The following is a 15,644-nucleotide window of genomic DNA, read 5'->3' as shown; positions in this document are numbered from 1 at the left end:
GTCTCGCTAGATGGTGAATTGGTTGAGAGCTTGAAATTTAAGGCTGGGTAGTGAATTGGTTGGGAACTTAAAATTAAATGCCTCTCTAAGCTTATAAATTGGGATTCAGGGAAAGCAAAAATAGGGGGGACATTCAGAATATTGAGTGCAGAAAGTGTGTAAAGAAATTCGTTGTAAGAGCTATATTGAGGAATTTGCAAAGTGTGAATTGCACACAATAATCATAGAAGCGGGGAAGCATTTCGGTCACACACAAATCCACGAAAGCAATGAAGGCAACTTTCACATTGCAAGGAATTTGCACACAGCTAGAGGTCATTAAAACAATCAGAATTTAGAGTTTGTTTCACATCATGGGATTTTAAACGAGGACGTTGAAGGTCGGAACAGTGTGAAGAGTGAGATTAGTTTTTATTTTGTTTTATTTTTTTATTTTATTTTAAATTACACAAATTAAAATTCCAATTGCCCGAAATGAATATTTGTGTTTAGATTGAAATTTTTGACTCAAAAATTTTAATTTTTGGGTTGTTTGGTTAACAAGAAAATTTGGGAAAATTTTCTCGAGGAAATGTTAACCAACCAGGAAACAAAAAAATAAATAAATTAAAATAATGGGACGAGGAACTTATCTTAGAGAAGTTCAATCCGTTCTTGAAATTTCCTTTGTGGTCTAGATCTGTAAGAAATGAAAATAAGAGATTAAAAAAAAAAGATCTGAGATCGAGATGATTTCGGAGAAGGTGAAACGAAAGAAAGAAAAGAAAAGAAAAGAAAGAAAGAAAACATAAGAAGATCGGAGAGAGGGAGAAATGAAGTGCAAAATTTCAACATTGTTCACAAATAAGAGAGACAAGGAGAACCTCGACTGGAAGAAGAAGAGAAGAAGAAAAGGGAGAGTCGGAGGAATGAGTTTTTAATCTTTTTTAATCTCCACTTACACTTTCACACACCCACATATACATATATATATATATATATATATATATATATATCCCCTAATATATATCTATATACATGTGTGTGCGGGAATATGTATTTGGTATGAGTTTATGTGTATATACAATTGTTTGTGATTGCTCTAGGCATATTATATATCTATGCGTGTTGACATATATGTTTATAATGCATTTAGTGTGAAACATATATAGCAGTATGTGCATGTGGTTTTTCATTATAAAATATTAAGAAAAAACAGAAAAATAAAAAACTTTGAGTTATTTTGACTTGAAATAAAAAAAAAAAAAAAAATCTTTGAAAAATCCCGGAGGTTTTTTTTTAAAAAAAAATGTTTAGAAAAATTCTACAAATATTGGCTTTTAAAGTCTGATCACTGTTTTGATGCTGACAAAGCATTTGTATCTTATGTGTGTACTTAATTTGTGAACAGGTTCATATTTTGGCACACATATAAGGATTAAGGGAAATGAAGGTCAAAATGGATCTTAATGCACATAAATCTAGCATACTCCACGAAGTGAAAAGCAAAAGATCAAGAAGAAAACATTTAATTTTATTGTATTGCATTTAGTTTATTATTTGGTATGAAATATTGCATTACATGCATAATGTGATTTGATAAGCTCATATTGACCGTAGACAGACCTTAGGGCACATAGAGTTTAACCAAAAACCATTTTTATAAAAGCTAAAATCAAACAAAGGTTTTGGAACAGCCTTAGGTGACATAAATAAAAGCCTCGGTCGACTAACTAATTTTTGAACTATACTTCAACGGTCGATTGAACTGAAGAGTTGACCAAAGTCAAAAGTCCGATCAACCAAATCCTTCTAATTATAATCAACTCAGTTGACTGAACAGATCGTAGGCTAGAAAGTTAACAGTTTAACTAAGCCTCGGTCGATCGACCGATTTGCGTTATAAACGCTTCGATCGACAAAACGGGTAGAAGTCAAATATTTGACTTTGCTCAGTCGATCAACCCATTTTTAAACTGAGCGTCCTCAGTTAACTGAACTTCAAAAGTACCTTTTTCTACCTTCCCTGGTCGACCGACCCTATAGTTCAAATTAGCCTTCGTCGACTGAACCTCATAAATGGTCAACTGGCCTCTAGCCATGGTCGACTAAACCTATGAAGGGTTCGAAATCGCCCTAAGATGGTCGACCAAACCTACAGATCAAAATTGTCATAGTCAACCAAACTTATTAAAATGGTCGATCGAACCTTGTAAATGGTCGACCAAACCTTTCAGCTTGGCAAATTTTTACCACTGTAATTGAGGTTAAAATTTAATTAAATATTTCTAATTATTCTCATTATGTCCCCAACGATTATATTTTTCTCAATATCTATATATACCCCCTAATAACTCATAATTAAGGAATCGATTAGCCTAAAAACTCTCTCAAATTTTATACTCAACATATACTTTCTTTATTAATTATTCTTTTAAGAGAACTTTGTTTTAAACATCCTTTTGAGTATTTGTTTTACAAATCTAAATCGTTTTTACTCTCATCTTGCATATATATCTTTTATATTTTATTTTGAGAGTATTATTTTAGTTTCTCCCACGTATTTCATTTGATAAATATTTTTGGGAGTTAATATATTTGCTTGTGAATCTTGCACATCCATTGCAAGATTCAAAGACTCATTTGTTTGTGTTTGCGAAAATATTTTTGAGTCATAAACCCTAAATTCTCCAACACTTTATTTAGAAAAATATTTTTGGAGAAATTTCTTATTTGGACATAAAATCTTTGAGCACTCATCATACACATATTTATTCAAAGATTATATTTTTGAAAATCACATTCTCACATTGAGCTTATTTGCATAACATACGTGAGTGTATTTGTGTTTATCGTTGTACACATCAGTTTGTATTAGAAGCATTTGTTTGTACAAAATAATTTAATTATCTGTTGTATTCTCGACGTGTGGTCGGAAGAGGGAGACTTGCCCTGTGAAAAGTCTCAGACCTACTCAGACTCGGTTAGGAGAGCACCGGACTAGTTCAGACCCAGTTAAGAGAACTAAGTGCACCAGCCTGTAAGGTGTTGTAAATGGTGTCGCTCCACCCGTAAGGGAGCAATTAGTGTGTTAGGACCCTGTGAGCAACCAGAAAATTATAAACACAAAAAATTTACGTGGTTTGGTCAAGATCAACCTACGTCCACGGAGCACACCACAAATTCACTAAAACTGCTGAAAAATACAACTCTCTTCTTCCTATCACTCTCTTCCTCCTCTCTTTCCTCTCTGTACATTTCACAACTCTCCATAGCTCTCTATTTATAGGGCTTTGGAATCAATTACACTTAAATATGATTAATCAAAAAAATAAGTTTCATCCATTTAAATTAAATGGTGGATAAATGGCTCCAACTTGCAACGCGTCATTTATCTCCTTATGCGTGTCTCCAGCTCAGCATCTCTTGACTTTAGCATAACAATCTCCCACTTGGAGATGGAGATGCCTCCTCAACCAGTATCATGAATAAATTATGTGCTCAAAATATGTCTCCAGGAATGAAGACCAACTAAAGTTGAACACAACTTCAGCTTTTCTATAGACACTACCTTAGTTAACATATCTACTAGATTTCTGCTACCTTGGATTTTTTCAAGTGTCAACACGCCATCCTCTATCAAAGATCTAACGAAGTGATAACGTAGTCCAATATGCTTAGTTCTTGAATGAAATGCGGAGTTCTTTACCAGATGTATTGCACTCTGACTATCACTGTACAAAACATTCCTCTCCTACTTTAATCCAAGCTCCGTTAACAAACCTTGAAGCCAAATCATCTCTTTACAGGCTTTTGTCACTACTACATACTCAGCTTCTGTAGTGGATAAAATAACAATCTTCTGTATCTGTGACATCCAATTAACAGCTGTTGAGCCAACAGTGAATATGTACCCGGTGGTGCTTCTGCGATGATCAATCTCACCTGCAAAATTAGCATCTACAAATCCTCGGATTTTCAAATCGCTTTTTCCGAAACATAGGTACTTATCAATAGTTCCACATAGATATCTCGAAATCCACTTCACTACTTCCCAGTGTGTCTTCCCTAGATTTGACATATACCTACTGACAGCTCCCACTGCTTGGCCAATATCTGGTCTGGTACCAACCATAGCATACATTAGACTTCCAACGGCTGAGGCATATGGCACCTTAGCCATGAAGTCTTTCTCTTCATCTGTCTGAGGAGATTGATCCTTTGAGAGACGGAAATGACCTGCCAATGGTGTATTTACAGTCTTGGCGCTGCTCATGTTAAACTTCTGTAAAACAAGGCTGATGTACTCTAACTGAGATAATTGTAACATCCCTTGTTGCTTATCTCTAGAGATCCACATCCCAAGAATCTGCTTTGCAGGACCCAAGTCTTTCATATCAAATTCCCCTGACAATTGCTGCTTCAATTTTCTAACCTCTTATATATCTGATCCTGCGACTAGCATATCATCAACATATAATAGTATAATTATATAGCTAGCACGATACCTTTTGAAGTAGCAACAGTGGTTGACATTACACTTCTGAAAATTGTTCCTTTGCATACAACTATCAAATTTCTAGTACTATTGTCTAGGAGCTTGTTTAAGACCATACAAACTTTTTTTCAATTTGCATACAAGATTCTCTTTACCTTTTACTGAGAAACCTTGTGGCTGTTGTATATAAATTTCCTCATCAAGATCACCGTAAAGAAATGTCATTTTCACGTCCAATTGCTCAAGATGTAAACTCTCTGAGGCAACAATACTTAGAACATATCTGATGGTTGTTAGCTTGACAACTGGTGCAAAAAAATCAGTGTAGTCAATTTCTTCCTTCTACTCGAAACCTTTGACTACTAACCGAGCTTTATACCTCTTGGATCCATCATGCTTTTCTTTGATCCTATACACCCATTTGTTGTGAAGAGCCTTCTTACCATTGGGCAACTTAGCTAGTTCCTATGTTTTGTTGGAGTTAAGAGACTTTATCTCGTTTTTTATTACAAGCTCCCACTTGCTCGAATCTCCTGCCTGACATGCTTCAGCATAACATTCAGGTTCTCTTCCATCTGTAAGAAGTAAATGGTTCATATACCTCCTGTTTGATACATGTTGCCGAGAAGATCTCTTAAACTCTAATGCTGGAGAAGTAGGTGGTGGTGCAACAATCTGCTCCACATGTTCCTCTACTTGAGGAATCTCAGTATTCTGCTGAGGATTTTCGGTGTTTTGCTGACGTGTCCTTACACCTTATAAAACATCATCTACATCTACAAAGGTTGTTTTAGACTCTGTAGATAATGTTGTGTGTCTATCTTTGTACATCACCTTTTCATCAAAAATCACATCTCTACTTCTGATCACCTTTCTGTTTTCATCATCCCAAATGCAATATCCATATTCATCTCCACCATAATCGATGAAAGTGCATTTTCAGGATTTTGGATCTAGCTTATTCCTGACATGATCATTGATATGTACATATGAAACACAACCAAAAACTTTCAAATGTGAAAGTCTTGCCTCTTTGTTACTCAAAACTTCTTGTGGTATACTATAGTCCAATGGTACTAATGGACTCCTGTTAATCAAATAAGCTGTTGTCTTGATTGCTTTTACCCAAAACATCTTTGGCAAGCTTGACTACATACACATGCTTCTAGTTTTTTCTGTCAACATTTTGTTCATCCGTTCAGCTACGCAGTTGTATTAAGGCGTATCTGGCACAATTCTTTCCATTCTAATACCATGCTCGTAGCAAAATTTCTTGAACTCGGTGACAACATACTCACCACCATTATCTGTTCTCAGCTTCTTGATTTTCAAACTAGTTTCATTTTCTACCATTGCTTTTCAAATTTTAAAAGCATAAAAAACATCATATTTATACGTCAGGAAGTAAACTCATTCCTTCCGTGAATGATCATCGATAAACGTGATGAAGTAATGCTTCCCACCAGTGGACCAAATGGTTGTTGGTCCCCATACATCTGAATGGACTAGCTCAAGTCTCTCCTTCTTTGGGGTACAGATGTTTGTCTAGAAACTGACTCTCTTCTATTTCCCAAATATGCAATCCTCATATGTGTCAATCTTCACCGACTGTAAATCACTCAACTTACCCTTTGAGTGCATCACCCTAAGTCCCTACTCACTCAGGTCTCCAAGTCGTTGATGCCATAAGTTGCCATCATCATTTCTTGTAGCAACTATAATAGACATGCATGCATCAAGGGTTACATAAACAGTACCACTTTTCTTACCTCGAGCAATTGTCAATGCACCCTTCGAAATCTTCCATTCATCACCAATAAGAGATGTGTTATATCCTTCATCTGCCAATTGACCGATTGAGATCAAATTCTTCCTCAGGTCTGGAATATACCTAACATCTCTCAATTTCCATACTGACCCATTCATTTTGATCTTCACTGACCCCTTACCAACAATGTCGCGTTGATCATTGCCCAGATATACTTTACCGAAATTACCTGATGTATACTCCTCTAGGCAATCTCTGCTGCAAGTGGCATGGAATGAAGTTTTAGAGTCTAACACCCAAGACTCCTTTTTGCTCTCTAAAGAGCAGATCAACAAATCATCATTTTCTGAAGCAACATTTGCTTCTGTCTTTACCCTCGTCTCATATTTTTTCTTACTTCTGTCTTTACCCTCATCTCGTATTTTTTCTTCTGACTTCTGCACCGGTTCTTGTAATGACCAGTTTTTCCACAGTTCTAACACTCAATAATTTTTGTGTTATGGGAACCTGTGTTTTGAGACCCTATGGGATTTATGGATTTAGATCTCTTGGGCCTAGATCTGCCGCAATTGTTTGATCATCCATGCCTGTTTTCTCTGCCTCGACTTTCCATGTTCAAGGCTGAACTCGAAGTGGAGTCATGGTTTGACTGCATTCTGATTTCCTCCGTCAAAATCGTGCTGACGACCTCATCGTATACAAGCTTTGATTTTCCTGCGAAGCTATTGATTGCAGTAACAACACCATTCCAACTTTCGGGCAACTGACTGAGAATCAGTAGGGCACGAATCTCTTTATCAAATGTTATCCCGATTGAGGCGAGTTGATCTGACAACTCGTTGAAATTATTCAAATGTCTGCTAAAACTTTCACCTACAGACATGCACACAGTAAATAATCTTTTCATGAGATGTACCTTGTTAGCGACTGATGCCTACTCGTACATATTAGAGAGCGCATCCATCAGAGACTTGGTGGATGATATATGCTTGATATTGAATGCCACAGACTTTGACAATGTCATTATGATGGCTTCGGGAGCTTTTCGATCAAGCAACTCTCACTCGTCCTCGTTCATAGATGTTGGCTTACCCTTCAATGGTAAGTGCAATTTTTTCCCAAACAAATAATCTTCTATCTGTATCTTCCAGAAACCAAAATTGTTGTCATTGAACATTTCGATTTTTGAGCTCTTTTCATTTGACATCTCGATTTATTGATCTAGAGATGAAATTAGCTTAAATGGATAGCACAGTTGGATCTAGAATGGTTGAAAACCTTAGAAGTGGTTAAAGTCATTTAAAAAATCGACCCAAAATGACTCTAAAAAGTTCAGTCAAATTTCAGGTCAAACTTGGTCAAAGCTTACGTGGTAGTGTTGGCGTGGCTGCTGACGTAGCCCAGCTAACGTGGCACTTTGGGGCCTACTGTTGGCGTGGCACTGTGGGTCCAGATGACGTGGCGATTGACTCAACGCCGCTGACATGGTCGGGTTATGAGGTGGCTTGTCGGATACAGATCCAGTTCAGGGACAGAGTACGGGTCGGGTTACTGGGTCGGTATAGAGTTTTCGGGTTCGGCCGAGACAATTTAGGCGAGGAAGACACGTGGGGCGCGTTTGGAGCGTGAGCGGCAAGTCACCGGTGCGTAACAAGGCGTCCTACTCCAGCAAAAAGCGTGTTGGCGCGTGTAGCTTCGTCTAAGCTTGTTTCGAGCTCCAGTTTGCACTGTCGGCTTCGTCTCGGTGAGGTGAAGGTGATGGTGGCCTCAAAATTTAATTTTGAGCCATTGGACAGAACTCTGTTTTCGGTGTACAACTCCGATCTGGCTTTCCTTGCTCCAACCGAGCTCTGATACCACTTGTTAAGACCCTGTGAACAACCAGAAAATTATGAACACCAAAAATTTACGTGGTTCGGTCAAGATCGACTTACGTCCATGGAGCACACAACAAATTCACTAAAATCGCCAAAAAATACAACTCTCTTCTTCCTCTCACTCTCTTCCTCCTCTCTTTCTTCTCTATGCTCTCTGTACATTTCACAACTCTCCATAGCTCTCTATTTATAGGGCTTTGGAATCAATTACACTTAAATACGATTAATCAAAAAAATAAGTTTCATCCATTTAAATTAAATGGTGGATAAATTGCTCTAGCTTGTAACGCGTCATTTATCTCCTCACACGTGTCTCCAGCTCAACGTCTCTTGGCTCCAGCACAACATACTGAAATCCTCTTACTTGTGAGTTTGAGGCGGGGACGTAAGCCATATTGGCCAAACCTCGATAACATATTGTGTGTCCGCTATTTTTTTTTTCAAACTTTAATTTGCTGCATATATATATATATATATATATTAATATTAATATTTACTGCTCTGAATGAATGATATACTAAGACTGCTTTAATTGTTATAATATCTGCTTAGTAATTTATCTGTTGAATTGGTATATGTTTAGACAAACTCTAGGTTATGGTATACAGCTGTTGGATTAGTTGAACCTAGGACGAAATATTTTAAATTTTCAATTCACCCCCCTCTTAGGAATACACCAAAGTCAACAACAAAGACTTTGAAAAACCCAAGAATGTTTTAAAAAAAAATACCTTTTGATGATTTTTTATTTATTTTTTATTTGTTTTGGTGTGAGTGTGTCCCAATGATTATAAAAAGAGCAATGGATATTTTTATACTTCACTTGTATTAGCTCTGAGAAGGGTTTTCTAACAAGATTCCCTCGTTCAGGGGTCTTATTAGACATTCCTGATTCACATCCATATATATATATATACTTTATTAATTTTGTAGATTTATTCATTTATCTGTTTATTTTTTTAAGGAGAAATTAAAATTTCATTAAAATTCAATTTGGGGATAATTTTTAGTTAATTAGATACCGTTCATAGAACGGGTGCGTAGGGGGTGCGAATACCTTCCCCTAACATAACCAAACTCCTGGTACAAGTCTTCCTCAAGTACTCTGGTACTCAGGTTCCTACACTTGATACAAGTCATCCTCATGTACTTTGACACTCGAGTTCCTCCACCAAATGCAAGTCATCCTCATGTTCTTTGCGACTCGAATTCTTACACCTGAACAGTTATCTTCAGATTATTTCACTATACATAGCATGTTTATATGGAATTTTATGCATTTTTGTGAGGTCACATTTTGGTCTTTTTTGTTATATTTGACCCAGTTCAAAATCTGCTTCTTTTATCTTTATAAATTTGTTGCTAAAAGATAACTCTTCGTCATCTTAAACAACAAACCTATAAAGAGAGGCAGTTGTAAACACCTCATTTTGTTTGAGCAAAATATAACAGAAGAAAATTATTATTATTATTATTATTATTATTATTATTATTATTATTATTATTATTATTATTATTACACTGTGCATACAACAAAAAAATAAAAAAATAGAAATACATCATAAAAATAAAATAAAAACATCATAAAAAAATATAAAAATAAAAATAAAATACAGAAAAATTAAATAAAGTGTCTTGGGACTTTGCCGGTTCTTGCACACCTGCATGCTTGCACAAGAGACAAAAAAAAAAAAAAAAAAAAACAATTAGGAAAATCAACAATAAATGAAATTGTTGGCTGATAGATAATTAATGAGCCGATGAAAATTGGCTGGTTGGATGGTGAATTGGTTGGGAGCTTAAAATTAAATGCCTCCGTGAGCTTATAAATTGGAATTCAGGGAAAGCAAAAACAAGGGGGACATTTAGAATATTGAGAGTAGACAGTGTGTGAAGAAATTCGGTGTAAGAGATATAGTGAGGAATTTGTAAAGTGTGAATTGCGCAAATATTCATAGAAGCGAGAAAACATTTTAGTCACACACAAGATCCACAAAAGTAAGGAATGCAACTTTCACATTGTAAGGAATTTGCACACACCCAGAGGTCATTCAAACAATCAGAATTTAGAGTTTGCTTCAGATCATGGGATTTAAATCAAGGACGTTGAAGACCGGAGGAGTGTGAAGAGTGAGGTTAGTTTTTATTTTGTTTATTTTGTTTTTTAAATGTTAAATTACACAATTTTTGAAATTAAAATTCCAATTGCTCGAAATGAATATTTGTGTTTAAAATGAAAATTTTGACTCCAAAAATTTAATTTTTGGGTTGTTTGGTTAACAAGAAAATTTGGGAAAATTTTCTTGAGAAAATGTAACCCAACTAGGAAATGAAAAAAATTAAAAAAAATAATGGAACAAGGAACTTATCTTAGAGAAGTTCAATTCGTTCTTGAAATTTCCTTTGTGGTATGGATCTGCAAGAAATGAAAATAAAATATGAGATTAAAAAAAAGATATGAGAGATGATTTCGGAGATGGTGAAAAGAAAGAAAGAAAAGAAAAAAAAGAAAGAAAACAAAAGAAGATCGGAGAGAGAGGGAGAGACGAAGCACATAATTTCAGCACTGTTCACAAATAAGAGAGAGAGAGAGAGAGAAAATGCGTGAGGAGAGAGAGCCTTGGTCGAAAGAAGAAGAGAAGAAAAAAAAGGAGAGCCGATGGGCTGAGTTTTTAATCTTTTTTAACTCCACTTACACTTTGACACACCCACATATATATCCCTCCACTCTCCACTTACACTCTCTCTCTCTCTCTCTCTCTCTCTCTCTCTCACACACACACACACACACATATAATATGCCTAGACTAATCACAAAGAGTTGTATATATACACATATAAACTCATACCAAATACACATTCACACACACACACATATATCCGTGTGTGTTGACATATGTGTTTATAATGCATTTAGTGTGAAATATATATAGCATATGTGTGGTTTTTCATTATAGAATATAAAAAATATATAAAAAAAAATTTTGAGTTATTTTGACTTGAAATAAAAAAAAATACAAAATAAAAGGAGAAAAATCTTTGAAAAATCCAGGAGGTTTTTTTTTTCGAAAAATGTTTAGAAAAGTTCTACAAAGACTTTGAAAACCTCGGGAATGTTTTAAAAAATACATTTTGATGATTTTTTAATTATTTTTTTGGTGTGGGTGTGTAACACCTCAATCCCGAAGGGTCTAGGATATTAACTTTTTACCATTGATTTACAGCGGAAGTAAATAAGCTCAATTATTATTAAACCAGAGCGCTAATTATCCATATTACAATCATTTATTTCAAAATAAGAAAAATTACACAAACATAAATATCTGAAATCATACTAATATTTATAATCAATATTTATTTTTCTAATCCCCACCCGCATGCTTGCTAAACCTGATTTCCGACATGCACTTCAGAGTTATTTGAAATAAAAATATGATTGAAGTGAGACGACGCTCAATAAGTAAATAAGATTATTATTAGTGTGTGGCCAAAATAAGCTCTTTAAAAATTTCGTAAAACAATATTTAATACTATAACTTCAAAAATTCTTTTAGAATAAATATAAATTTAAAAATTTCTGCATAAAACTTTTGTCATCAATTACAATAGTAAAATTTTATAATCATATACTATAACTGTTAAATTAAACTTTTAACTTTAAGACTGTAAAAATATTTAATGATAAACATACATATACTTTTCTTTATACGTTTTCTTTAGATCGTCATTTAAGCACCAGAATGATCCTTTTCACGTAAACTTACACTTTTCATTCAAATCATTAGTAACTTTGTACACGTAATTAAATATATATAAACATATATTATAAAAACCACCCTTAGGCCTATTTGCCGTAAGTCATGTTTACCCCCATAACTGGTTTGTGCGGTCCGAAGACTGGACTTAACTAGCTGGCCAACCAAACTAAATCAACGTATGTAAACTTTAAGTGAGATTTTCCTTATTAAATCCTGATCCGAAACTAGGTGTGCACTGCGGAGAAATCCACTAATATAAATAACCACCCTATAAACAGTGTGGGTGCACTCTGATCTGTTTAAAGTTTAAGCTGCGGTACCGAGTATCTGTAACTTTGAACTTTCGTTGCCATAAGGGGTTTTAAAATCATCTTATTATAATTTATGCAATTTAAAATAATATCGTGAAAATCTCATATTTACTCATATTTTCATAAAAATGCAACGTAAAAATAAACTCATACCACACAATTTTTATGTTAAAAATATATATAATTTTATTTTTGAATAGAAAGAAATGCTGAAAATTTATCCGAGGGGATTAGAACATTTCTTAACCCAAAAATAGATGCAAGTATATTAAAGATAGAACTGGTATAATTAAATATGCGTAAAAATAAACTCATGAAAATTTTGTGGAACTAATTAATATAACTGAAGTTTACTTATAAAATAAACTCGGGTATGAATTTTAAATAAAAAAAACTAACATAATCAAAATTTACTTACCTTCTTATTTTACCTTGTGCTACGAACACAATAACTATCTTTAAGAAATGAGATCGAAAAGAGTGGGTGAGTGAGAATTTACTCAAAAATTCTCTCTCCACCATAAATTCTTTCACTCACTAATCATTCTCTTCCTTGGAAAATTGTTGTGAAGAATGAAGGTTGAGAGCTCCCTATTTATAGGAAAATTTTGGGGAAGAAATTGAATTTGTAAAAGTGTGGGGAGATGGGTGAAATTATAATTTTTTTTAAAATTAAAGAATGGACAAGGTATGGGTTGAGTATGAGATAGGGATGGAGGCCATGTGAGAGTGCTTGCCACCATAAATTTTTAATTAATTATTTACCTAATTAATTAAGCAATTAATTATTTTATTATTTATTATTTTATTATTTTTCTTAATCATTATTATCATTGTTATTACTTTTAAACTATTTTTAGTATTTATTTATTTTATTATTTATTTTAAACAAGAATTAAGTTTGAATTTTGAAAACTCATGTGGACCCCACATGGTCTTGTGGGTCCCACACAATTTCGAAACCTAAATGGATCTTACGTAATTCTAATAATCCTCATACGATTTTATGAGGCCTACACAGTTTCGAGACTCGTGTAAACATCCACACGGCTTCGGGACTCATATGGGCCCCACACAGTCTTGTGAGCCCCACATAGGATACCTATATTATTATTTTATCATATATTTTTGTAAATTATGTCAGTCAAAATATTATTTTATGTACTTATTTACGTGTACAAACAGTGTTTATCCTGTTTATCCTATGAAATTCCATTTTGACTAGACCGACCTCTAGGGAGCGACTGAGCCGCAATGGTCTCTAAGCACTCGCTAAGATAAAGTCTTTCTTAGGTATCAAACATGGAATCAATGATCTTACAGAAAAATATTTCTGTATTGATATTAACTTAATGACCATTTTTATTATTTTATTATTATTGTACTTTAATTGTATATATATTTTTAGGTCATCACAGGGTGTGTCCTAATGATTATAAAAAGGATAATGAGTATTTTTATACCTCATATGTGTTAGCCATGAGGGAGGTTTTTCTAACAAGATTCCCTTGTTTGGGGGTCTTATTAGACACTCCTAATTCACATCCAGATTTTTTTTTTTATATACTCTATTAATTTTGTAAATTTATTCATTTATTTGTTTATTTTTTTAAGGAGAAATTAAAAGTTTATTAAAATTCAATTTGGGAATAATTCTTAGTTAATTAGGTACCGTTCGTAGAACGGATGTGGATACCTTCTCCTAACATAACTGAACTCTCGATCCCAATCCTAGTATACGCAGATCGAAACTACTTTGTGAGTAGTAATCAGGTGTTCTAACCGCATCAAGAAAAATAGGTTAGTGGCGAGTCCAAAATTTAAAAATATTTTCAAAATTTATATTTTATTTACACTGGTGGTTTTGGGGGCACTTCGCTCCCGAGACGTCGCGACATTTGGTAAAAAAATTTTAAGATGTCTAAAAGCATTTTATATGATTAAAAGCATTTAAAATAACTAAAATGGATATATTTTTAGGAAATATAATTAATACATTGTTAATTTTGTAATATTTAAAAAATTAAAGGTACTAATGGAATAGAATAATTTGTCGGAGAAAAAAATCAACTTTTAACTTTTAAAAATTTTAAATTTGTAACTTTTAAAAGCTCCAAAAAAAAAATAAAACTGATTTTTAAAATTTTAAAAATATATTTACCAAACACATTAGACCCAACTTTTACTTTAAAAAAAATAAGTTGAGGAAAAAGAAGGGAGATCAAACTCACCCTTAGATAATCAATACATATTATTGGTCTACCAAAAAATTTAGATATGTATTATTTTATAGGTTACTATTAATATTAATATTATTATTATTATTATAGATAGAAAGTCCATATCATTTATTTATTTCCTAAACATTAAGCCTATTGTTTAAAAAAAAAAAAAACATTAAGGAAGTCCACTTCATTTTTAGAAAATTGTTAGAGGAAGATAGTTTTATTGTGTGATGATGAACTAGTGGATGGAGGTATACGCGTATCCATAATCTAATATCTTAGGAAACTTGGTTTAGTTTTGAGATTCTAAGAGAGGTTTGGAATAGTAGATGATGGACTTTCATCTTTCCTTTGTTCAAAATGAAGACATTTGGGTATGTAATATAATTTCCATGAACATATCATGGACAAGTTATTCAATTTGAAAATAAAAATTGACTTGAAATTGATGTTCCACGGCATATAAGCATGTATGCTGAGAATAAATTATTAATATAAGTAGGTTAGTCAGTATGTTCAAGAGGATATCCTTTTAAAATCGTTCATGAAAGCAACTTTTATCAAAATTTATCTTTTTGTAGAAGGGAACTATCAAAAGTCAATTGTTAATGTACTAGTCCCTTGTAATTCAAAACGTTGATATAACGTGATTTAATGCAAAGTATGTTGTCTAGGACAAGTGATGTTATTTATGTCAAGTACATTATCCAAATGTTTATGTAACGTTTGAGAAGCTAGTTATTTATTTACAAACGTTATTCCCTTGTGATACAAAACGTTAACATAATGTATGCTAATGTAACATATGTTATATAGGGCAAGTTGTCGCGATGTTCCTAGACGCGAACTTAACAAGAAGTAAAAAAGGTAAATGGTCTCGACATCCCCAGTGGAGTTGTCAAGCTATCGCAACATTCCCGGGCACGAACTAGACAAGGTGTAAAAAATTATGTTGGCCACACACTGTTTTAATATATTGTTTCTTCCCTTACTGAGATGTGTCTCACCCGAATATGATTATTTCTTTTTCAGGACATCCTCGAGGTCGGACTTAAAGAACTCGAGGGTTTTTAGACTTTTTGAGAAGTATTAAAAGAAATGGTATATACTGATAATACTTTGGGGAAATGTAAATATTTATATTTTATGTCTTTATGTTTTAAGGCTGTTAAGTAAAGAATGATTGTGAAAATACTAAAATATTTTGGAAGTTATGTAGATTTATGAA

Source organism: Malania oleifera, chromosome 1 (assembly GCF_029873635.1).
Source record: "Malania oleifera isolate guangnan ecotype guangnan chromosome 1, ASM2987363v1, whole genome shotgun sequence".
Taxonomy (NCBI): Eukaryota; Viridiplantae; Streptophyta; class Magnoliopsida; order Santalales; family Ximeniaceae; genus Malania; species Malania oleifera.
This window is presented reverse-complemented; position numbering follows the sequence as displayed.